This window comes from Physcomitrium patens, chromosome 11 (genome assembly GCF_059467195.1).
Source record: "Physcomitrium patens ecotype Gransden chromosome 11, ASM5946719v1, whole genome shotgun sequence".
Lineage (NCBI taxonomy): Eukaryota > Viridiplantae > Streptophyta > Bryopsida > Funariales > Funariaceae > Physcomitrium > Physcomitrium patens.
Genome location: NC_143420.1, coordinates 2,875,403 through 2,903,362, shown reverse-complemented (window position 1 = coordinate 2,903,362; position 27,960 = coordinate 2,875,403).

The window sequence follows — 27,960 nt, the reverse complement described above, 5'->3', positions numbered from 1 at the left end:
TGGTCAGAAATTGAACCAGAGCAACAACCGCCAAATACAGAACATCCGCAAGAAGTTACGATTCTTGAGCCGATTTCGTCGTAGATCAAAGACAAGAAAAAATGTGATCCAGAAAGAATAACAACTGCACAAACAGCGTAAGCTAGCCACGAAATAATCCGCCGCATGATACAAGAATAACAACTAGCACGGCAGCATGTCGCTATACTCTACAAGGCAATCAACTCAACATCATGGAATTACACGACCTAAAACAACAATGTAGGAGCTAACACTCCGTCCCCTCCAGCCGCCTACTCAAAGTTAAGCAGCTAAGGGCATCAAGAGCCTTCTGGAGTCTGCTGCTCGATAACCAGCAACAACCTCATTAACTGAACTTTTGCAGTACCTTGGCACGTAAAGAAAACGGAAAAAAAAAAATTGGAGCGCAGGAAGCTCGTAGAGACGTGAAGAAAAACCCAAAATAAACAAGAGAGAGAGAGAGGGTTCCAACGGCCAAACCCCTATCGACGAGGAGGCTGCCGTCATTCAGGGGCAGCCTCTTGCCACCTTGGTTACTTTTTAACTTTTAATTTATTTATTTATTTATTTATTTTGATGGTGAGGGCTGCTCACCTTGGCCATCATCTAATATTAACTACAAAAGAACCTATTCATCATAGAAATTTGTCTTAATAAATTCTACTAGAGTTTGCATATTTGCTATGAGCAATTTAATTTCTATTTTTATTTAAAAATTCTACTACTAACTCACAAAATCTGTAGTTTTAAGCATAATAAGTGCATTTTTATACTAAATACCTAAGTGAGTCAATTCAATGATTCATATACAATCATGTGATATTTTTTTCAAGATCCAAAACTCCTTGCCATTGATCTAATGAATTTCTTCAGCCATTATGTATTCTAAAAAAACCATGGTCTTTCGTTTCTATGGATTTTATTACGGATCTTCCAATCTCAGGTTTGTACGATTTCTATATTTGTGGTAGTAGATCATTTTATCAAATTGACACATTTTATACCATGTACAAAATCTATCACAAATGAAGAAACAACTAAGTTTTTTCTTAATAACATCTATTGCTATCATGATCTCGAGGTAGAGAGAATTTGCCTTAAGAAAGCATTGGGCTTCTAGCTATCACTAATTATTCAATCAAGCTTTAAGATTAAAAAATACACCAAGTTCATATATAAAATTGTTCCTATAGGGATAATTACATCAATACATAAGCCTTAAGTACCAAAGATCACCAAAAATGTAATAAAAATATTATAAAAACTTGTATATTCTTAAGGTGAATTTTTTCTAAACTTCAACAGTTTATATCTCACAATTGGACTATCTAAAAAAATCCAAATTTTATATGAAGTAATGATGTACTTTAGCAACTACAACTACGAATTTTAATTATAAATTCATTATTTATTTTGAAATATTACCAAAATTCTAATAATAGCTTCAAATCCTTACTGACATATCATCTATGTACAAATTTCTTCATAACTCACAAGTTAAGTATTCAAATACTATAAAATTTTGATGTATACCTTCTTTACTTAATAACTTTCACTTTTAAAACTTTTGAGCCATAAATTCATCCAAAAACTCAAGATATGGATCCAATTACAACTATCAACAAAATGACTCACTTATTGCCTTTGAATTACATAAACTATCTTTAATGCTCTATTACTTCTTCATACAAACTCCAAATATAAAAACATTTTCACAAAAGATGGAGATTTTAAAATTATTCTTATGTTTGTACTTCTCAATCTCCAAAATCTATCATAAAACTTCTTGTATTTTCAAAAAAGTAACAATATATCTTAAAATGATACCTTAACTTCATATGGCAATAACTTTATCATCCTAACTCCAAATCTTCTATTACTTTTGTACAAATTATAGTTTAAATCCTAACACTTATAATTCTTACTTTTAATTTTTAAATATTCTTTTTGAAGTCACCAAAATCCTTGTTATGGTTGCAAATAGCATGTTCAATGCCTATTGGGCATAGCCTTCAATCAATAAGGATGAAGATCTTTATCTTTTGCCTTTCATCCTTCTAAATAAGTTACTTAGAGGTTTGAATCTTTATCATTAATCCTCAATCTTTTCCTCAAATTTTATACTAAATATCTAAATCTTATATAATTTAAATATTATAATTAATACAAGTAAATTTTAAAATAAATTATCTTACATCAACTCTCTTTAAATTAACTTATTAACCATTCTAATATATATCAATACTTATAAATATATTGTATGTTTTAGTTAATTTTTACATACTATAAACAATTACAATATGACAATAGATTGCTTAAAGATATTATATTGGATTGGAGGATTCAATTTATATCAAGATTTTGGAGAACCCTTTTTAAGATTTTAAAGGTAGATATAAAGCACTCTTCAATTTTTTCATCCTCAAAATGATGGGAAAACAAAATAGGTGAATCAAGTTGTAGAGCAATACTTAAGGTGTACCATCAATTATTATAAAGATGATTGGACAACTCTTTTATCATAGGCAAAGTTTGCATATAATAATTTGGTACATTCTTCCATTCAATAAACATCTTTCTTTGCCAATTATGGTTATCATCTACAACTTGATATTTTTGATTTTTTAAAAGTTAATAATTGTAGAATAGATATTAATTTATTTTTGAAAGATATTAGTAAAATATATTAATAGTCTATATAATAGAAAATTCAAGAGGACGGATGAGTGATTTAGTTATTAAAAGTGATTAATTACAGAATTACGGTTAGAATCTGGAGAATCAGGAAAAAATATATAGGAGTTGTAGAAGTTAATTAAGGTGCCATCGCTATGATAGTTGTGAGCCGAGATAAGCTTGGTGCTACCTCTTTTCTTTTGTTTGTTATTTTCTTTGAATAAGAGGATTGAGAGTTTCTGAATATTGTGAAGTAAATTATGGAATGGAAATGTGATTGGTATTATTTGAGAAGAAGAAAGATTGAATGCTGAAATCTGATTGTAGTTCAGCAGAGAGAATGAGTCTGTGTTTGTATGAAACACCGTAATGTGAATGGCAGTTCTGTGTGAAGAATTCCTGTGATTGGAATGAGGGTAATTGTGTGCTGAAAGCTGTGAAGGTGTAGTATTACAGTTGGAGATTATGAGGGTAAATATATTAGTAGAAATAGCTATTATTGGTATGACTGAATTGCTGTAAGGAAGAAATCGATAAGGTGAAGGAAGAGATTATAATTTTCTTGTGTATTCAGATATTGGAAATAGAGACAATACATTCAAGAGGTAATTGATCATGTGACCCTAATGTGAACGCTTAAGCAACTAGTCATTTCTCGTGTTTGAATCCCCCTATACGGGTTTATTTTCATTAAATTAATTTGGAATAAGTAAAACAAGTAATCACATTTTGGCGCCGCTATCAGAGATTGACAACATTATTGAATGTTAGGAATTAAATGCGGAAGCAGTAAAGGAGATTAAGAAGCAAACTCAGTAGAAATAATGAAAGAGTATGGTTATTAAGAATGAGAATTTAATAGCAAAGAGAATAAAGCAATCAAAGGAAAGAATAGAGCGATCGCAAGTAAGAAATTTGTTACGTAACGAGCGAGATTACAAATTCAAAAAGAAGCATCGATAAAGTTAGATTAAGCCATGGTTGCATGCTTGTCAGCATATTCGATCATACCCAGAAGACGATCGACCTCTAATATTTCAAAAGTACATACCATTAAAGAAATTGCCAAGAGCACTCGCGGGGAGCGCTGCTAATAGTTTAGCATACCTCTCGAAGCCGTTAATGGAAAACAAAGAAGGCACAGAGGAATTAGGTACCCCACTAGATATTTTCTCAATTAGAAATACGTCTGATTTTAATAAGACTGGTTCTGAAGATCAGCATAAATCACTTGCCAATAAAGACCAATTCAGAGTATATCAAAACTTGTCATTTTCACTTCATATTCAACTAGTAAAATTATTTGGGGATAATAATAGTCAATCGAGAAGGCCTTGAAGTTCGAAAAAGACTTTTGTGGGAGACAGTTTTTATTTTAATAAGGAATTGAGTGGAACACTAGCATCTTTAATGACGTCCAGAGGACCAATAGTTCTGATTGCAGTTCAAATGGATATAGTGGGCAATCGAACGACAAGCGTTGTGCCATTACCTACTTTTCGGAGTTTGCCAGGTGCGGATCCAGATCAACATTTGTTTCAATTCTTGATGGCGTATGTAGCCAATAATGTAAGAACAGAAGACATTTGGCTGAGATGGCTGCTAATGACATTGAAAGACACAACGTTTGAGTGGTATAACCGCCAACCTGTGGGACAATTTATCAATTGGGAGGCATTGAAAAATACATTTTTAGCCCATTTTTGACCAATTGGTTTTAAAGAACGTCTTAGAGAAAAATTAATGAATAGCAAAATGGTACCAGGGAAAGCGGTACAGTCATATTATGGTCGTGTAGCAGATATACTTCGAAAATGGCCAAATAACCAAATACCGGAATTGTTTGTGTTGTTCATATTGGTTAATGGACTACACCCACTAGAATTGAAGATGTTTGTAAAAGAGGCCCAATCAGCGACCATTGCATCATCTCTGGAGCGAGCAAAAGTATAGGAGGAATGTCACTATGACCAAAACTTAACAGTTGGAGCCACGATGATTCCATCTCAAAGAGGTTATCAAATGACAAATTGGAATGACGCATAGAAAGGTTATTTGGGAAGGAATGATTATGATATAATTCCACAAGGAATCATAGATGTCGTTCTATTGCAGGCTGTACCACCATCCATGGGGCTAAATGAACCAATATCAGCATTGGGACGTGTTCCAATATTGAGACCTCAACAGACTGAGGAACCTAATTTGATTCTATGTGCCAATTTATCGGGACCATCAAGATCGATCCCAACTGACCAACTACCAATACCTGTATAACCCAATAAAAGATCTTATGCATTAAAGAAACCTTTAGTGGTAGAAAAGTTGGTGAAGTTACTAGCGGCAATCCCAATTGCCAGGAAGGAATTGTTGCAGAACAGTGTAAAATCAAAACCAATAAAATGCAAAAGAGCATTAAAAATTACTCTCAATATGGAACCCTATGACATTCTAAAGGATTTGAATGTTATTCAGCCTTCAATTACAATGAAGCAACTTTTGGTTGTAGCACCAAAATGTCGATCTACATTGAATTCAGCGTTGATACGATGAAGATCCCGCACTCAAGAAATTCATGAAGTTAGCTTAAACCCAGATCCGGGAGCACTAACAATCGATGTATCAATAGATGGCATTTTAATTCCAGGGATACAAGTCAATGGTGGCTCCAGTGTGAATTTAATGAACGTGGATACAATGAAGTACTTGGATCTAAAGCAATTGCTACCTACGACATTGGTCTTACAAATGGTAGATCATAGTCGAGTAAAGCGAATGGGAATCTTATGCAATATTGCCATTGTAATCACTAGATTAACATACAAAATCGATAATATTGTATTCCGATTACAGAGTTCTACGTTATCGTATTTCATTTTATTAGGCAGACCTTGGCTTTATCAAGCCAAAGCTAAGAACGATTGGGGCCGAGGCACTTTGACAATTAGAAAAGGCCATGACCAAATTATTTTACAGATGTACCCAGTACAATATTATGGAGAATCTCAATTGCCAGAATCAGAATTTACATCGGACAACAAGAGTTAATCGATTGAAGAAGATGACGATGCTATAGGTTCACCGCAATTTGGGGTAGGACAAAACACTTCAACAGCAAAGGTAGGACTCTACCAATGTGGAAGTCTCGGTGAATATTTACTGCATCTGGAGGATGCGACTAACTCGGATCATGCTATTGCCGAATAGATGAACAATCCCGCAGTCAATAGAGTGAGCATATTGGAATCAGAATTGGATAATTTTCATATGTCAGATAATACAAGATATTTAGATCAAGAAAAGACAATTAAATCAAAGGTATTGAAAACCTTGTATGTCAATCCATTAACCTGGGCACCAACAAAATGCCATAGATAATTAAAATATATGTCGATATTATAGGTACAGAATTGGATGCTTGGAAATAGTTTTTCGTCTGTTACAAATCTGCCTTTGCATGGTCGTATGCAGATTTGAAAGGGATTTCAGCCAACGTGTATGAACACCAGATTATTCTGGAGGAGGGTGTTACACAAGTTCGTCAAAGATAACATCGACTTAACCCAAAATATTCTCTTTTAGTGAAAGAGGAATTGGTTAAAATTCTCGACGTGGATTTTATTTATCTTGTTCCGCATAGTGTATGGGTGTCGCAAATCGTGATGGTACCGAAGAAGAATGGAAAAATCAGGATATGTCAAGATTTTTGAAAGTTAAATGTGGCAACTAAGAAGGACTATTTTCCATTACCATTTACAGACAGTATTTTGGACGCAGTGGCCGGACATGAATGTTACTCATTTTTGGACGGATTTTTGGGATATAATCAAATTAAAATTACCGAAGAAGACCAATTGAAGATTACATTTACCACAAATTGGGGTACATTTGCCTATGAAGTAATGCCATTTGGGTTATATAATGCCTTGGCTACTTTTCAACGGATAATGACACAAGCGTTTCAAGATTACCTACGTTTATCAATGGAGATATTTCTAGACGATTTCTGTACCTTTAGCACAACGGCTAAACATCTAGCATGCTTGGATAACTATTTGAATAAATACAATAAGTATGGAATATCTCTAAATTTGAAAAAGTGTCAATTTGGCATACCATCGGGGAAGCTATTGGGACACATTGTTTATGTTGAAGGTATTGCTATGGACCCCGATAAAGTTACTCATATATTGGGTTTACCAAAGCCAGATACGATGTCGGCCATGCATGGTTTCATCGGCTATGTCAGCTATTATCGGCGTTTTATTGAATCCTTTGCGGTTATCTGTCAATCGTTAATCCACTTGTTAAAAAAACCCCCGTCAGACAGATCTAGCCCAATATGGACTGAAGACAGTACTTTTGCATTCGAAGAATTGAAATAAAAATTGGTATCTGCCTCAATTCTTATAACACCTTGTTGAACAAAACTGTTTCATGTCTATGTAGACACGTCTAATATTGCTATTAGATTCGTTCTTAGTCAAAAGGATGAAAAAAAGATTAGATCATCCCATACATTATGTGAGTCGATTATTCGTTGCTGTAGAACAAAATTATAATACTACCAAGCGAGAGGCCCTCGGAATGATCTACTCTATACAAAAATTCCACCACTATCTATTTGGATATCTATTTGTGTTCCACGTTGATCATGATGCGCTTAAGTATATAATAAATAAACCTCAATTGAGTGGACAAATTGCTCGATGGATGTTACTTCTCTAGGAATTTAACTTTACAATTAACTTTTGACCTAGCAAGAAACATGCCAATGCGGATCACTTATCTCATTTATCTAATATACTGGGTAATGAGTCAATAAACGATGCTCTTCTGGATGCACAACTATTCATTGTGGATCCGAATATGGTGAATTGATCCAATATCTAACATTTCAAACTTTTCCCATTTCTTATAATGAAAAATTAAAGAAGCGTCTGATTTTAAAAAGTGCATCATATACCATGATTGGAGATGCCTTGTACAAACAAGGGCGGGATGGAATTTTATGCCGTTGCATCTTTCAAAAAGAAGTTCATATAATTTTGGAAGAATGTCATTTAGACAGTTGTGGAGGACATTTTGCGGGTGATAGCATCGCACGTAAGGCTTTAATGGCTGGATATTGGTGGCCAACAATGTTTTTGGATGCACACGAATATGTTCGTCATTGTGATCCTTGTCAACAAATTGGTCGCCCTACTGGAACTTCTGCAATGCCATTGGTACCAATTTTGGCTCAAGCACCATTCGAAAGATGGGATATTGACTTTGTCGGACCAATTGCACCTGCCTCTCGAAATGGACATAAATATTATATTCTAGTAGCCACGGATTATATCACCAAATGGGCAGAGGCCATGGCAACAAAAACTAATAATGCCAATATCGTAGCAATATTTTTATATGAGAACATTATCACTCGTTTTGGTTGTCCAAAAGAATTGGTTAGTGATTGCGGCACACATTTTATTAATGCAACAATTGAAGCATTAATAGTGAAGTATGAGATTAAGCACCACAAAATGACATCTTATTATCCACGAGCCAATAGGCAGATCGAAAAGACCAACGGTATCCTATGTAAGATCTTAACGAAGACTATTTCAAGAACGAGAACCGATTGGGACACTAAATTGTTTGCAGCTTTATGGGCGTACCATATTGTGTATAAAGTAACTACCAATTCTATCCCATTTCAATTGATATACGATTAGGAGGCAATTCTACCAATTGAATTAGAAGTCCAAAGTTTACAAATTGCGTTGAATGAACGTCTAGGAGACAGAGAATCTCTTCAATATAGGTTAGTCCAATTGGAGAAATTGGATGAAACTAAGGCTACGGCTCTCTTGATCATGGAAGCTACACAGCGCCGCAGAAAGAGTTATTACGATAGTAAGATACGGCCAAAATATTTTATGCCCAATGATCTAGTGTTATTTTATGATATCTACTTTAACAACTTTCTCGGTAAATTTCAAGTACGATGACATGTACCATATCGGGTTGTGGAAGGTTTTCCTAATGGTTCCGTTCAATTGGAAGATTTTCTGGGAATCCACTTCACAACACGCGTTAATGGGAACCGGTTATGTCTATATTATACGTAAATTTGGGACGAGTTTACTCAATGGAGGGAGGGAGTCTCCGTAATAATGATTACCAATAGGATTGGAAAGGTTATGATAGTTAGGAAATGATTGATGGTTAGTTTTGGGTACTAAAACTGACTAGTTAGGAAATTAGACATTCTTGATTAGACGTGAGATTAAGGTACACTAGATTAGATGTTCTTGATTTGGATCCCGAGTAAGCAGTTAGGAGCGGAGCACTCATAGAAGGTTTCATTGTTGCAAATTTCAGACATTGTGCTTTGAACTGTAAGCTTTACAAAAGTAATCAGCAATAGTGTTAGCGGGAGGAAGTATTGAGAGTTTGATTTTTACAATGTCGATAGAGAGAACGAAGAGAGTACCAAAATGATCGAAAAGTTGCCGCAATGTCAGGTCTAAGTGCGATCTAGGATCGCCGTCTCTTGTAGTTATTACCAACATGGAACCGATGAAGTTAGATATATGTTGGTCATTGAAAAGGAAAAAAAGATTTTAGAAATGCATAGTTATTTACATTTTTACGAGGATCGGATAAACTACCACCAATTGATGTAGAACGAGTGGAAAAATATATAAAAAATTATGATCCAGAGGATGGTTTGAGTGTGGTAAGAAGAGTCCTGATTGGAATAGATGAGAATATCTTATACAAGATCTTATCTTTATCAACCGAAGAGCTTGAGGTGGGAGGAGACGCGTCAAATGATTTTAGGCCAGGAAGCTACTTCAAAGGAGGAATGTTGTCTCTCGAGCGAAATCAAAGATGGAATGTATAGGAGGCACTTGTGCCCGAACTTATGAAATGGATGCGGTTCATTCAGAAGCGGTTAGCATTGAATCGGCATACCACCTACATGACAAAGTCATTATCGTTTTCTACAATAGGAACACTCAAAGGTATGGTATTCAATTGGACAGCTTATATGGCCACAAGGATACATGCAAAAATGGGAGCTAAGCGGAAGACAGGGAAGTTTGCTTCACTATTATGTTCCAATTATATAAACTCAGTGATTGAGTATACATTGAAACAGGAATCTCAACCAGTAGTTTCAAGTTTACAAATGGGAAATGTTAATCTAGGGATAATGGCGTATGAAGTAGGAGAATCCAGCAGAGCGGTAGAACAGGAAGCAAGACCAATATCTACACCAGAGTAAGTTTCAATTCGGCCAACAATAGAGATGACGACACCAATACTAGTTTCAAGGAAAAACAACCAATTAGGATTTCAACAGGGTGTAATGGAAGGGTGGAATCTTTAGGAAGTTATATTGGGTCAAATTTCCTAGCTGCAACTTACGGTGAGTAAGCTCAAAGATGAGGGTAGCTTAAAAAGACAAGTGGAAGCGAGCAAGAAAATAATATTGGAGTAAAATTACAAAATCAGGGAACAGAAACAAGTTATCAAAGTAGAATCGGAATCCAAGATATGAGTGAAGCGTAAATTGGATGAAAAAGTAAAAAACTGATCAAAGGAGAAATAGAGAATTCTGCATATCTTGAAAAATCAAATGCAAAAATTACTACAAATTCACAAATCATATAGATTGAAACAAGAGAAGATGAATGCTCAGTTGAAGATGGAACGAGAGAAGAAGGAGGCATTGGAGCTTGAAAAGAAATAATTGGGTGACCAATATTGAAACAAAATAAATGAGCTACAAGCAAAAATTGTTGTTTTGAAGGAAACAATAACAAAATTGGAGAGTGATTTAGTCAGTATTCATCAATCACAGACATTTGCCTCAACGGAAGTAAGAAGTGGAAAATTGGAGGAGAAATTACAACAGCAGCAGCGACAACTGGAAGTTAAAGATGTTAGAATCTTCCAATTGGAAGCTCAGGTTCGAGAATTGGAAGTATATAATGAAGATTTAACAGTTCAATTAAGGGCAGAGATTTAGGACGAGTGAGAGGCAGAAGATATAGTGTTGGAACAAGACCAAATAGAACGAGCACCAGAAATCGAAAAGATTGAACAATCCAGTTAAAAAAAAAAAAAAGGATTGGTTTTTGTTTATCAGTACTGTGTTTGCGAGGATGCTGCACAAATAGAAGTGGGGTTATATAGAATAGATATTAATTTATTTTTGAAAGATATTGATAAAATATATTAATATTCCATATAATAAGAAATTCAAGAGGATAGATGAGTGATTTAGTTATTAAAAGTGATTAATTACAAAATTATGGTTAGAATTTGGAGAATCAGGGGAAAATATATAGGAGTTGTAGAAGTTAATTAAGATACCATCGCTGTGATAGTTGTGAGCCGGGATAAGCTTGGTGCTACATCTTTTTTTTTGTTTGTTATTTTCTTTAAATAAGAGGATTGAGAGTTTTTGAATATTGTGAAGTGAATTATGGAATGGAAATGTGATTGGTATTATTTGAGAAGAAGAAAGATTGAATGCTGAAGTTTGATTGTAATTCAATAGAGAGAATGAGTCTATGTTTGTGTGAAACATCATAATGTGAATGGCAGTTCTGTGTGAAGAATTCATGTGATTGGAATGAGGGTAATTGTGTACTGAAAGCTGTGAGGGCATAGTATTACAGTTGGAGATTATGAGGGTGAATGTATTGGTGGAAATAGCAGTTATTGGTATGACTAAATAGTTGTAAGGAAGAGATTATAGTTTCTTTGTGTGTTCAGATATTAGAAATAGAGACGATACATTCAAGATGTAATTGATCGTGTGACCCTAACGTGAACGCTTAAGCAACTAGTCATTTTCCATGTTCGAATCCTCCCTATACGAGTTTATTTTCATTAAATTGATTTGAAATAAGTAAAATGAGCAATCACAATAATACTTTGGCAAAAGATTTGGCAAATTATTTATCAAAACTTCATACAACAATCAAAGCACACTTAAAAGCAACTCAAAAATAATAAAAGATTAATTTAGATGCCTATCCCAAGAGACAACGACAATTTAATGTAGGTAACAAAGTATAGTTACTTCATCCTAATATCAAGACTACTTATTCTTGTGACTAGTTGGACTATCATAGACTTGAATCTTTTCATATTAGTCAACAAATCAATCTTGTTGCTTATCAATTATATCTACCAAAGTCTATGAAAATTCATCCTATATTTTATGTATCTCTTTTTGAGCCATATAAGATAGTGAATATCTCAGGAAGAAAATAAATACCACCTCTTTCTATATAAGTGGATAATAATCAAGAGTTTGAGGTAGAAGAAGTCTTAGATTCAAGGCAGTGCTAAAATAGGTTGAAATATTTTATTCATTGGTGTGGATATGATATTAGTAAATACACATGAGAGCCAATAAAGAATCTTGCAAATGCAACAAAGAGAGTTGAAGCTTTTTATCGATAACATCCATCAAAACCAAGATGAAGAATAACAAATCTTTGCTATAAAAGAAACAAGATCCAAAGAAGATAATCCTCTACCTTCTATCATTTTTTGTAATTTTTATGTATTTTTAATACTAAAGAGATAGAAAATCAATAACTAGTAGATTCAACTCAAAAGCCAATATTTGCTGATTTATTGGATAAGATATTGTGACTATTACAACCTTCAAGATAACATAATAGAAATAAATATCTTCAGGAATAATATGTTTTTTTTTAAATAAATGGTAAGATACAATACATTTGGCATCATATCTTAAGAAGAGATTCTTGATATTTGGTGATTTTATTGGAAGTAGGAATGATTCAATATCTAATAGCAACAACCAATATCCAGTATCAAAATTGATTTCTAGTAGCAATAACTAATATCTAATAGCAATGACTAATGTCCAATAATAAAATCCAATATCTAGTAGCAACAACCAATATCTAGTAGCAATAATCAATATCCTTCAAATTTACAAAACTTTAGTACTTAATTTCTTCTAATCCAATTGTTGAATTGAGCTCAAAATTTTTGAAGAGCAAGATAATATTCTTAACTTCAAATGGATGATAATCACAAGAATGTGTTTGGGTATAGGTCGGCCTTCTTCTCTAAGTTGAATGCAAAATTTCTAGTACCAATCTCTTCTTATCAAACCATTCAATCAATTTCAAAATTCTTACATACAAAGAAAAATAAGTCTACTATCCAATACACAACTTCCACTCCAATCCAACCAATAGATTGTAAGAAATCTTAAAACCATCACTAGACCTAAGATTCTACTTTTTGAGACCTTGACTCACTTAAACCTCAATAATCCTCAATTCAATCATTAGATTTATCTAAAATTCACAACACATATTAAGCACAACTATAACCATTAACTTACAAAATTTCACTTGTAGATCTATTACAAAACTCTTGAAATTGTCCAAAACATCAATTATATTTTATTTCACAAAAATCAAGATAATCAAAAATAAACTTGAATTTGTAAAGATCTTACAAAGTCATTACGAATCTAAATCATACAAAATCCATACTCATCAAAATCTCATCTGGTCTGCTATCAAATTCCACTCATTGATCTGCAAAAGAACCTTGGAGTTGCCATAGGTGCTTGGTTTTGTGCCTTGAGGTCTGATTTTGACCTAGATTGATACCTGGCCATCCTTAGGTATCAAATTTTGTCCTTCTGAGTTAATTTTTTATTAAAATCAACTTCTAACTTCTTTCTAAAATATTCATATTTTTTATTTTTCTAATCTACTTTATTTGCCTTATTTATGGTCTAACAAAGTAAGTAGAAGGTCATTTTGTAAAAGGCAATATTGGTACCCTTTAGTTTTACTACCCTTTTTGACTATTATTTATATTTCTAAGATAATTTTCTCTAATAGTTTGAACAAAGATCTCCTATATTATAATAATTTCCACACTCTTTTTTCTATTAGTCGTGTTACATCACAACATCTATCTCCCTTGAATTTGAGCCTCCTCTGACATGCGACAATGATTCTTCAATATATTGATGTTAAATGTTCTTCATTTTGGTCTAATTCTTGATCTTCAATATGCTCTTCTATTCTAATCTCATTATCTTTTATTACACTTTATTCTTCATGAAAATAAATGTTTTCATAATTTATACACTTTTTTATCTATTAGTCATATTATATTATGACAATGTGGACTAAAATAGAATTTAAAGATTTAATGAAAGTAATCTATCTAAGTATAATATTATATAGTATAGTATAATAGGAAACTATTCCAAGCTAAGGCAAGCAATTAGTTTTCAATACCATATAAGTACCAATTAAGTAATTTTTTCTCAACCTTCAATGCAATAAGTGCATCTCAAAGGTTTTTTTTTACTTGTAGATAAGCACTTTACCTTTCAATGAAAATCTTTATTCCAAACTTAATTAAAAATAAATTATCTTTCTTTTTATCTTATCCAATAGCCTATTCAATGGCCATAGAACTTATGTCAATTGTTACTATTACTATTCTTTCATAAAGATGAAGGCATATATCTTTTATAAATATACAACATCCATCTTCTTCTAAAGTCAAATCCTTAGCCTCCTCTTTGCAACCTTTAATTGAAACATTATCTAAAAAAGATATGGTCTTTTTTAGTAGAAACTCCTTTAAAATTTGATTCATTGTATTTTACTTTTGAGCCATTAAATTAGTTGTACCTTATAGTAAGGTACACATCTGTACTAGATTCAAAAGAATCTTCATAGGAATTAGGTTCTTATTTTTCTTTGCTTATTCAAATTGATCATAATCCAAGTATAAATTTCTACTAGAATAAATAGCATGTCTTAAAAAAAAATCTTACTTTATCTACCATAGATCTAAACTTTATATTGCTAATAGTTACCTTGTTGGCTAGTTGCATATCTTGAATGAACCTAAGCACCTCAAATTTCTTTGGCATAGTAAATCATTGATTAGAATAAGATACAATAGATGATTTAAAGATGCCCATCTTCGCCTTTTCTTTTAATAAATCCACCAACTTGAAAAGTAAAGTCTTTGGCACTAAAATAGGTTTTATTTTGATGTGCTCTTTGGTATCTTGAAGTAATTAAGTTGCCACAGGCTTCACCTTCTTGACCATGGTATTATACTTAGTGTACTCCATAGCATCTTGTAATATCACATAACTATCAATTATTCCAAGCTTCATTGAAAATTTCAAAATCTCCTCATATATTTATCTTGAGTGAAGCTCCACAACAACATTAGCTCTACTTTTATCCATATGCAAAGCCAATCCGTCTGAAATCTTCACATAATCATCTTCAAGCCTTTTTTCTTTGATAATACATGTATGAGCTCTCAATTATACTCCAACCTTTAAATTTTTGTTATTTCCTTTTTTTATGATAATTGAGCATGTTAGATTAGGATTTATATAAGAGAATTTAGTTTTATAGAATTTTTAGGATTGTAACCTTTGATGGTATAAATCATAGCCTAATTCCTTGAATTAAGCTAATTTGGATCAAAGTAATAAGGATTAAAAAATTAGAGTAGCAATTTAATTAGTTTTAATAATTTAGAAGTCATTTTTAATTACTGTGAGGATTAAATAAGAACTTATGAATTCACCTAAAATCATTTCATATGATTTAGAGTGAATTAGAATTAGAATATTTTAAAAGATCTAGTGAAATTTAATAATGACAGATTTGAAGATTTTCTCCAAATTCAATAAATTCAAGTAGTGAAGTAGTTCTTCTAATTAATAGAAGCCGTTCAAATGCAATGGCAACAATGGATTCACCTTGTGAAGTGAAGAAAACAAGATTAGCACCCTCTCCTTCAAAATACAAGTAGAGTAATGAAATTCTCATTTTTGAAGAATTTTACAAGAATTATCAAAATCCTTCTAGATAAAAACCTTTATAAAATTACAAAGAAGCATAGAATGAGGCATGTGAGTAGTTGATCTTGGCATAAAAAGATGTTTTGAACACAATGGTGAAGTTAGATTTACCAAAAAATGATTTTTTGACCACTTATAAGAATTATCAGCTTTGATAACGAAATTAGCTTTTGGATATATAAAGGCCATAGATCTACATTAGGGATCTTAAAAATCAAGGGTGGAGGTGTGGCCGCCCTTCCACAAGCCACTACGAAATTATATAAGAATGGCTTGGTTTTCCAAGCCCTCTCTCTCTCCTCTTTGGTGAAAGGTGAAGCCATGCTAAATTCTAGCCTTAAATTCTAATCTTAATTTTATTTTTGATTTCAAATCTCATTGTGAACTTTTTGGATGTAAGTGTATGGATCTTGAGTTTTGCATGATGGTTGTTAGATTTTAAAACATACTTCATTGTAGTAGATAGCTCCATCGGCCTTCCATATACTCTAAGGATTCTAAGAGCCTTGGATTTTTCTCAATCAGTTATTCAATTTTTTTAGTGTCAATGTGAAATTTTTTTATGGTTGTATCTTTTGGTACTAGCTTTCCAATAAGATAAGATTTTCTGGATTCGGAAAAAGAACGAATTATTGGAGAAATTTTGAATACGAGGGAATCAGTTGCCTTGGAAATTTAGATCAACCCGTTTTGAAAAGATATTTCTCAATTCTTCATTATTATATTATGTTGAATTTTCGGAAATAAGTGTATCTTTAAGCTGAGCTTCTAATGGCTCAAATTACTTTAAATTTGAAGACAAATTGAATTTTTGATGAATTTCCAAGTGGAAGGAGATTGCTTGCTGCCACAGTCTTGGTCACTCAACTTTCAAGGAGCCTTTCTCGCAATTCAGATACTGGATTGAATTGAAATTTATTAGAGAAGTGGCACCTTTAAGTGAAACTTGCAACAAACTAAAAATCATTCACTTTGGAGATAATTACAATCTTTGAAAAACTTTGGAGTGGAAGGAGATTTGCTGCCTTTAATTCTTAGGCATTATCAAGATACCTTTGCTTTTATCTCTCTTTAATTCTATTTTTATTTTTATTCTTTCACTAACTCATAAATTTTATATTTTAATTTTTTTCCTTTAATTTTTAATCTTTAATTTTTAACCTTTAATTTCTTCTCTTTTACTTTTAAATTTGAAAATACCAAGATTTAAATTAACTTAGCAATTACTTAATTAAAAGTTCTTCCATTCCACTTCCTAAATCTGTTGTATAGCATTAATTTCATTGAGTGGTGAAATTTGGGCTCATAACTTGAAATGCACTCACCACTTGAAATCACATCTATATATATATATATATATATATATATTTCTTTATCCAATACTTATATAAATGACCTAAATTTTTCATCTTGTGAAATCTCAAAATTCTCAAAGTTGCCAATTCCAAAAATCCACACTCAAAGCTATTCTCATTGTCGTATTGCAACACGAGTATACCATGAAAATATAAAAAAAGGGGACTTTTATTAATGTTCAGTTACTTCAAATATTGGGAGCAACGACCAACTCTAGTACAAATACTGAGAGGCCAGGTTCAGTCACCCCATTACAGTTAGTCGGGGCATATTGAATTGCTCCGTTTGATTCCAATAACGAGAGTCAACAGAAAGGGAAGGAACCAATTCAATGACGGATGAGCCTGGTTCGAAGAGCCAATTGAATCCAATTTGAAGACATCCAATCCAGGTCTTACTACGGGCTTCTTACCCAATATGAGACCTGATTTGGTCGGGCAACCCAATGCGGTTCAATTACGGGAACATCCAGGTCTTACTACGGACCTCTTAGCCAATATGAAACCTGAATTGGTCGGGCAACTCAATGTGGTCCCGATTATGGGAGTTCTGATTCCGTTTCAGGCTGTTTCGTCCTTTGTGTCGTTCCGAGAACGTCCTTTCGGTAAAAAGATCTCTTAAAGGTAAAAATGGAGGAGAAAGCTCTGATGACGGGAGCCAATTCCGAATCTAAGAGGGAAGATTGAAGAAATTCAGAGACTAGGATTTGAAAGAGGGGGAATTAGGGTTAAAGGGGAGGATAGGTTAAGAAATGAAGAGGGGGGAGTTTTAAGGTCGGAGAGCGAGCTTCAGGCTTCGGGAAGGAGAAAAAAAACAAAGAATTGAGGTTTTTTTCTTCATAGGGTTTTGGAAAGACGGAGACAATCGTTGCTGAAGTCAGTGTTGTACTGGTGAATCAAGATTTTAATGAAGTGGGTGTGATTACTCTTGACTGTTTTGTAAAATCGAAGTCACGTCTGTGATTGAAGAATTAAAAAGGTGTCTATAGGATTGAGTATGCGGAGTGAATGAAATTTATTGGATTAATCTAACAAGACAGTCAGTGGATACAAGATCGTGAGTATGAAGTGGTATCAAAGATTAGCAGTTTGGGTTGTTTGGGGTTCTCTGTAACGTCTAGAGACTTACCGGCTGGGACAAAAAGGACTTCGGTGAGTAGTCAAAGGACAACCGTTTAGATTTACGATATATTCTTGCAATCATTTATATTCCAACAGTCAAAAACCGATAGACTGCTTGAATATTAGCGAATCTCCATACTACCTTCTACAGCCAGACGCCCGACACGTTCTCGAGCAGGAAAGCACGTAATACGAAAATGTTAGGAAGTATATGTATAAAAGATTTACCTATGTTCTTCTACCTTCTTACTATAAGAATATTCCTTAATAATCCAAAAATTCTTCATTGGTTCTCAAAAGAGCTTCTTTTAATTGGTTTCTATTTTGTTCATTATGTCATTTCACCATGAAGAATTACATCAATTTTTTTCTATTTTAGTTTCTAATCCTTGTATAATAAAAGCCATCATTTAAAACCTTTGTTTCCATCCTTATAGCCATGATATAAAGTTGCTATAAAATCATTGGATAAGTAGTGGACTTTTGCACAAAGAAATTTTATTCTACCCCCATATTTCTAATCCTTATTCTAATTCTTAGACATCTCCTATATAAATTACTTCACTTATTGTTGGCGGCTCTAAATACCCATCTATAGTTAATATCAATGAGCTACTTGTCTATCTCATAAATCCTCCTTGACATGATGTTGATCTCTGATCTATGATCAATAAGTATCAAGGTATGCTCATTGAGGTCTCATAGCCTCATTTGAGCTTCTATAGTAGTCCTAGTCCAAAAAAAATATGCAAATTAAGCATTCATCATCTCACCCTCAAATCTCTTGTAAAAAGTATAATTAAATATATTTATCTCACTTATGATAATTCTATTTTCCATCTCTTTGCCACTTCTTGTCTTTTTTTTAATCTTCTCTTCTACCATGGCTTTGAATAGCTACATCTTTTTTAATTTTAAGTGACATCTCCTCAAATCCAAGTATACATAGTTAAAAAAAAAAGACCTGCCTTATCTTTTGGTTCTCTTTTTTAGCTAAATAAGAATCCAATGCCTTCACCATAACCACCTCCATTATCATTTGCTTCTTTTTTTTAATGACATCAATAATAAGTCCATAGAAGTATTTTTTTTGCTATGCTAAGTACTTTCTTCAAAGTAAATTCAATTTTTGCATCAAAAATTTTTTCTTCCAAAATTTCTTTTATATTAATAGAACTTTCAATATCCAATTGAAACTTTTGAGAAGGGCCCTTATCTTTAGGCTTGTTTGATCCTTTTTTTTTATCCTTTCTATTTTTTGAGCTCTAACTCCACTCCTTGATTGAAATGGAGGTATTACTTGAGCTTGTGGATAAAAAGGTCCTTTTCTTTGTTGATTAGATTCTATAATCTTTAATGGCCTCTTTTTGTTGAAAAACTCTTCTACATCTTCTTGAGAGGATCTAATCTTTTTTACTTCTAAAATGGTATCTTAATCCTCTAAATCTTTATTGCCATTTAAAAAGGTTTAGATGCTAATAGCATTAACTAAATTATTTCAATCTATTGCTCTTCTAATGGATTCTGCCACTCTAACCATAGTTTCTCTTGATGGCCTTGAGGTAGCTACCATGTCCCTAATTTCCACTTCAATGAAATAAGAGTAGACCTCTTTCATATACAACGTACTTATTCTCTCTATAAAGTCCACTACAAGCTCCTTCATATCTCCTCTTTTTAAATAGAGTTCTAAAAGTTACTTCATAGTAGTAAGTCTTACTTTACTTTTTGTGAAGATAATTTCTTTTTTTAAGTCTTTATCATGATTGGAATAATATATATTTTTTTATATTTGGACTTATCACAATACATTCATCTCATAATAAATCTCTTTGATTCCTCTAATGCATGCAAAGATGTAACTATTTGGCTCCTCTTAAACTCACTCATTTTTACTCTCAACTCTCTCATACCTTTAATAAACTCTTCAAAGATGTCTTTGAGAGGAATCTTACATTTTTTTTTAGATTGGAGTGGTTGTCACCACACCAATTCGAATAATTGACATCATAAATAGTAGAACTTCATGCCTCAAAGTTCCTCCTCTTATCTTAATCTATCATTGCTTCATTACCAATAGCACCACATCTTTCACTTTCCTCCAATCATTAATTAAACTTCTTTTAATGGACTTGTTAATAAGGATTACAAAAAAAAAATCCTCTAGTGCTTCATCTCCAATTTCTAAAAAAAAGCTCAATCTTCCTTGTATTCAATAAAAGTCTCTTTAAAGATGAAAGTTGAGAATTTTTTTTATTATTCAAACTATAGCTTCATAATTTAAAATTAAATCTATTCATTTTTTTAAAAAATATTTCTTTATCTTTAATCTATTTATAGAATATAAATCTTTAAAACTTTGAATATTTATAAATCTTTAATTCTTTAAATATTTATAAATCTATTATTAATTAAGTTAAAAAATCTAAAAATTATATGATTTACATTAGAATTTATAAATAATTCATTTGTAGCTATGTATTTTCATCCTAAAAAGATACTTTTTAGAAATCTACAAAAAAAAAATTAGCTCCAAAGGCATTCTTCTTAATTGTTTTCTATGCTTTTCATCAATAGATTTTATAATAATAAATTACATAGCTTTTCTTCTGTTTTAATTATAAATCCTTGCATAAGGTGAACCATCATAAAAGTCTCTAGTCTCTATTCTAGTACTTATAACATATTAAAAATAAAATTCAAATTATAGAGGTTAGATACTATAAATGAAGAATTCATATCTTTGGATTGTGGTGTATAAATTGTAGACAAATAAACCACACTACCCAATTTTTTCCATGATTTTTACAACAACCACCTATAGAAAAGAATCAATTCCAACCTTATAGACCTCTTCACCATTTAAGACAAATAGGTCTCAGTTTTTCTTTCAATCAAGAGAATAATATTACACCTTGTCCTACTTGTAAAAAACTACATTGAATAGGCTAATGTTGGATTGAAAATGGAATTATATGCTCAAATTTTAGAGGATCTCATCCTACAAATTTTTATAGAATACCTGATAAGGTCATTCCTTTAACCTTTCTTTCAAAAGATTATAGCAATTAAGCTAGAAGAAATACACAAAGAATTAGATTTACAGATTCTATAGTTACAAATGGTTTATCAAATCTATATTATGATTATTTAAATAATAGTAAAATTCATCAATCTCTAATGATAATCAAAATCAATCAAGGAGTGATGTAAAATTCTTTATCATATAAGCAAAATCAAAATCAACAACTACCATCTTCTCAAGATATTAGGTATATAGTGGCTCAAATTGATGTGCTTACTATACCAAATCTATCACTTCTTCAATCCAACTTGGTACAATTAGATAGAAATAAGGTCTCTTTAAACAATGGTTATTTACTTTCTTTGGTTGTAATTAGAAGTATGAGTGCCAAAAAATCAATAGATTTAGCACACCTCAAAGAAGATGAAATATCTTTGGATATTTCAAAAGAATAACCTAAGTTTGTAAAATTGACAAAAACTACTCAAGAGATAACTAAAAAATTAGAATACAACCAACCATCTTTTTTAGCTGAACTTAATAAAAAAGAGTATCAATTTGTAGTCAAAAAAGGGCCTTGGACTTCTAATATATTTTTAAAACATCCAACAACTAGTAGAACCTTCAATTCTATAGAACCTTATGACTTATGGCAAGACTTTTGTAAGGTTAGAGCTAACAATTCTTTTGGCCAATTAATTCAAGTAGCACCAACTATCAAAAAAGATCTCAAAGAAAGAATAATTGTACAAAAAGAAAACCAAGAATATAAAAAGAATTGCTAGAATTGAAGTTGGAGATTTGAAATAAGATGTTACAAAGGTAGCAAAAAGAGAGAATTAAGAATATAGACCTTTTGAGATTGATGTAGAAATTGTGAATAAAATAATATTAAAAGTCATGGTAGATGATGGAAATATTATGCTAGAATCTACTATAAAAAAATTGGAATTAAAAATCACTCAAAAGACAATTATGAAGGTAAAATTAGTTGATTAAAGATCTTTTCAATCTCTCAGTCAAATTTGTGATCTTCATATGTGAGCTGGAGGTGTAGATTATATGGTATCATTTTATGTGCTTCATCTCTATAAAGAAGCAAATAGTTTTCTTTTATGAGGAAGGAGATGGTTGAGGCAATCTGAAGGAGTAATTAATTGAGGGACTTTTAAGCCCTATTTTATTTTTGGATCTTTTAATAATTTCACAACAACCATAATTTTTAGCAATTTTAAACTCCAAGTTTTGGCTCTAAAGAGAAAACACCATTAAATACAAAAGTTAATCAAATTATTTTTATTTAATCCAATTCAATTCCATCTTATGATTATATATAAAAAAAATTGATCTTAGATTATATAAATATGAAGATGAGGGAGATTTTGTAAAATGGTTGGAAGAAAATCCTTATAAAGAAGAAGATATCCACATTCAATTTAAAGAAGTAATTAATTGATCAGAACTTAAAGATGACTGTCTAGACTTAAAAACCTTAATTAATGATATTTGTATAAAAAAGCTTTTAGCTTGAAAATTGATGGAATACAAGTAGATGATTTGGATACTATCATAAAAGAAAAAACCATCATGCCTCTTCTCTTACAATTCAAATATACTTCTCAAGACATTGAAGTTGGATATGATATATTGACTTACTCATCAATACTTAAAGATTGTTACCATGGACCTACTAATCCTATATATATGATAAAATAAATTTGGATAAAAATTTTAGTCAAGTATGATAAAAAAGAATTCAAATATGTCAAGTTTGGATCTCAATTAGGTGAAGAAGATCTTGAAAAATACAAAGCCTTAGTAATAGAATATCACAATATCTTTGCATGGTCTTATAAAGACTTAAAAGATATTCTTCCTAGCATTTGTCAACACACTATCCCACTTCTTTTAAATACAACATTGATTAAACAAAAATATAAAAGTCTCAATCTTAAGATGTAATTTATTATAAAAATAGAATTAAAAAAGTTACTTCAAGCAAGATTTATAAAGTCTATAGAAATTATGGATTGATTGTCATATATTGTCTTAATACAAAAAAAAAAATGAAAAAATAAGCTCAAGGTGTTTATGGATTATTGAAATTTAAATAAGTATACTTAAAAAGATCATTTTCCATTATCTTTTATTACTTCTATAGTAGATGATGTGATAAGTCATGACCTCTATAGTTTTATGGATGGCTACTTCTGAGCACAATTAATAATTCTAATAGTTAGTTATAATCACTTTTGTGATTTTTCACATGTTTTACTAATTTTAATACTAAAATAATTAATTTATAGATCCAAATTAGTTTTTTTAGTTAATCATTATATAATTTATAGTTTTAGGTTGTTAATTAGGTAGATACCTTTAACTATTAGATTGAATGATTGTTAAAAATTCTAAAATAGTAAGTTTAGAAGGTCTATGATTTTTTTTGATTTGGTTTAAATCCTCTTTTATTATTAAAATTAAGATTTTAATAGAATTTTTCTTTTAAATCCTAGATATTATATCTTAAATTAATCCACAATCTTAATTTTCAACTCCAAGGCTAATTCCTAATTTAAAAATGGTTAGAAAAACCCTTAAGACTAATTGTTTAATCTTCCTATTTAATTTTTAAGATTTTTTAAGGTTAAATTTCATACCACAATTTAAATGGATTAAAAATATAAAGTCTAATTGTTAAAATAATGATGATTTCTAGAAAATAGAGATGAGCTAATTTTTATGGTGCATTTTCCTTTCGTAGTGATTTTTATCACTATTTGGAGTTGAAGAATGGAAGAAAAAATAAATAAATCAAAAAATCAAAAGTATATCAATTCAAGGCCAAATTGAAATTAGCAATTGTAATTGGCTAAGAGTTTGTACTTAAGGGAGTTTAAATTGAAGAATGGTAATCATGAAGGCTTTGATGGCAAGAATCCTTACTGATCTCTTAGTTAGGATAATTAGAATTAGAATTCTAGTTAAAATTGATAACTAGATTAGTAAATTAATTAGTTTTAATGATTTAGAGCTTAGATTTGGGCTTATGAATAGTCGATCTTGAGATAAAAATACGTTTTGGATACATTGATGGTATTAATTTTGCAAAAAAGGCCTTATTTTTTGAGATATAGGCATTTCTAGACCTGTAATCGGATTTAGGCTTAAGATCACTGTGGACCCTTGAACTTGGTTAGGGATTTTTGATCTAGATGGTGGAAATGTGTTCGCCACTTTTGGGCCTCCTGCTACTTGGTTAAGAGCTCTTAGGTGGATGAGCTCTCTTTCTCTCTCTCCATTTTTTTCTTATGACGAAGCTATGGCAAAAATATTTCTCTATTTTGTGAATGCATATCTTATCCCTTAATCTCGTATTGCATCAATTTTTTTTCTCATTCTATCTATTTTAGTTTTCTTCTCATGAAATTTTGTAGCCAAATTCTAATCACTCTTATGTTTGTAACGGCATAAGATACACTTGATTTGGATCTGTGACGATTTTTTAGAAATTTTTTTAACTAGTAGGGATCTAATGCAGTTGGTAACATAAAAGCATTGAGTTCAAAAACCCATAACTTGGTGATCCGTACCTCAACTTTAATATGAATAGTTAAAATGAGTGTGCTTTAAAGTCTAGTTTCTTACAAAGTTTGAGTCACTAACTTTCGAGCTATAATAAATTTGTAATGAACTATTAAGTGAGAAGAGTTCTACTACTTGGGCAATTAGAACAATTCTCTTTGAAAAATCATACCTCAATATTTACTTATGTCTTTGTGCTGAATTTTATTGAGATAGAAGTAATACAAAATATAGGTTTTAGAAAAAAATAGAATTGTTAACTTTGAATCAATAAGCAATTTCTAATAAACTTTTAAGTAGAAGGAGATTTCTAGCCAAAATCTTATAAAATTGCTCAAGATTATTGAAATCAGCAAGTACTTGCTTAGTTACAACCACGTAGAGATTAAGCATAGTATGTTGCTAAGAGTCAAAAGGCATGAAATAATTAAAAGAAGTTACTATGGTGTTGTGATGTAATATGACTATATAGTGAAATTATAATCAAAATTGAATTTTTAATTAATATCTAATTATCTTCATTTAATTATAATTTGAGGTTTCTAAACATGGCTTTTATAAAAACCTCTTAGGTTATTTTTTTATCTTAATAATTAATAGGTTGAAGGTTAATTAGTAATTTTACCTTCTAGGTTGTAGAGACTCTTCTACTACCTTAGAAAGACCATAAATTGATGAAATCAGGTTAGGAGAGGTAAATAATTAGTATAGTTGGTAGTAGGATTAAGTTGAGAGTATACTTGGAATAAAAAATCCTAAGGATAGGATAGATTGATACCCGAGGGTCGACCGTTTGTGGGATAGGATCGAAATGAGACCTTTGGCCACTAAAACGACAGCTTGGGGCAAAATAGGATTTCATTTGAAGATCGGAGGTTAGGATTTGAGAGCTAACTTGAAGTTCATTCCAAAGAGATAAGAATTTTTTTGAGAAGGTTTTGGAGGACTTAGCAATTGTTGTTCAAAGTCAGGGTTTATATCAGTGATTTGGATTTTATATAATATAATTAGGGCTAGCAATTTTGGCTAATTCGTGCAATTGGCATGACATCTACAGTTGAAAATTTAATATTTTTTGGATTATTGGATGTATTAAGTGTATAAATTTTTTTTTGATAACTAACAGCATGGTTTAGAGATATCTAGTTTTTAGCAGAAGAGGGTTTAAAAAAGTGGTAGTTTGAGGTTGGATAGGGTTTCTATGATATCTAAAGATCTATTAGTCGGATTAAGGTGAAAATTGGCATGGTGTTGGAGGATTTAAAGATCAAGCTACACACCAATTTTGAAACAAGGCATATAGTTGGAGAAGGAGAAATCATTGCTAGAATTTCTTCTTTACTTTTCAAGTTGGCGGCCAAGTGACATTGGTACAATTTTTGGAGGTTTTCTCACAATATGTAAGTTGGATTGGACTAAAAATTCTTAAGAATTTAGAAGACTTGAATTGACAATTGTATGCAAAATTCTATATCAAGTGAATGGTCACATTGGATATTACAGCTTGTTAAAGCTCACTGATTAAGATTGGGATTTACAAGAAAAATCTAAATTGCTTAAATATGAAAGTAACAAGGTGATTGGGATTTATGTATGATTAAGACTACTAAGAAGAGTGTTTAAAGCACTTTTGAATTGAAATTCAGATTATATTCTTCTAGCATGGGTGAAACCTATTAGGGTTTCTTGGCTACTTGTGAAACATAATCTCACCTTCCATAGCTATGTGCCTGGTGCATTTCTGAGCAAAACAACACGTAATACAACAACGGTGGTAGTTAGGGTTTGTAGATAGCTGCTATATTAAGAAAGAACTTAGAATTCAGTTGGATGAAGTAGAAATGGATATAATATCAAAAGGATGGAAGTTACCTCATTGGTTAGCAACCACCACCTGTAAGTAAAGGGTGTTGGAAGTAAGAGTCATCTTTCTCCATACTTCTTCTTGTATGCAAACTTTGCTGATACTAAGTATTTGTAGCTTTTAGACTTCTTTTCTTCAATAGGTTATGGGGCCACACATATTTGCTTTAGTGTTTTGAAGTTTTTTGAAGTGGTTGTTGATGTTCAGAATAGATCAAGTTATTCTTGATGCTAGAATTTAGAAGTATCTAACTTTCAAATTCAAATCTAGATTTAGATTTTGATTTATTTTTACTTGTAGTTGTGAACGCAAGAGTGCTTGTGAGTACTTAGAGATGTGTCAAAGTGGGAGTAATGGTGTGTTTTGGATACATCTTTGAATTTAATAAAGAAACAAGAAGATGAAGCCAATGAAGATGATGAAGATAAAAAGCCTAAGAAGGTTGAAAAGTTGAAGGCTTCTATAGTTACTTGGAACAACAATGAAGGAAATGAAGATGTTGAACATTATTATGATGATGATGATAAAGAGTACTAACTGTTGAATAAGAAACGACAAGGTTTAAGAGAGAAGATGGTTGAAAAAGAACATAGAGTGCAACAAGGTGAATATTCTTCTAAAAATGAAAAGAGATATCTTTTGAAAGAAAGAAGGTTATGTGGTGAATGGTGGAAGGATCACATTTTTTTTACAAGACTAAAAGGAGATGCAAATGATAGAAGATCTATAATGGAATATGTCTTCTTCATTGAAGTGGGAGCTATTTCATAGAATTACAAGTTATAATCTACCATTATAAGCTCAATGATGGAAGCAGAATACATGGTAGCAAGTCATTGTAAAATGGAGATGTGTTGGATAAGGCAAATCTTAGAAGACATTGGACTAGTGCAATTAAAAGTAATTGTAATTATAAATGACAATCAAGGATGTCTTACATTTGCTAAAAATCCAAAATACTATTCTATGACCAAACACATGGATGTTTAATATTATTTCATATAAGAGAAGATTGAAGATAGAATAATAGATATGAAGTATTGTGCTACAAATGACATGTATGCTGATGTGCTTACAATGGCATTAGTGAAGGATACACATCACAAGTTGATACAGAGTGTGAACTCTCAATTATACTCTAGAATCTAAATTTTTGTTATTTTCTTACTTTATGATAATTAGACATATTAGATTAGGATTTATATAAGAGGAATCTAATTTTATAGAATTTTTAGGATTATAACCTTCAATCGTATAAATTATAGCCTAATTCTTTGAATTAAGTTAGTTATGACTAAAATGATAAGAGTTAGAAAATTAGAATAGCAACTTATTTAGTTTAATAATTTAGAGGTTATTAGTCATTACCATGAGGGTTGACTAAAAGCCTATGAGTGCACCT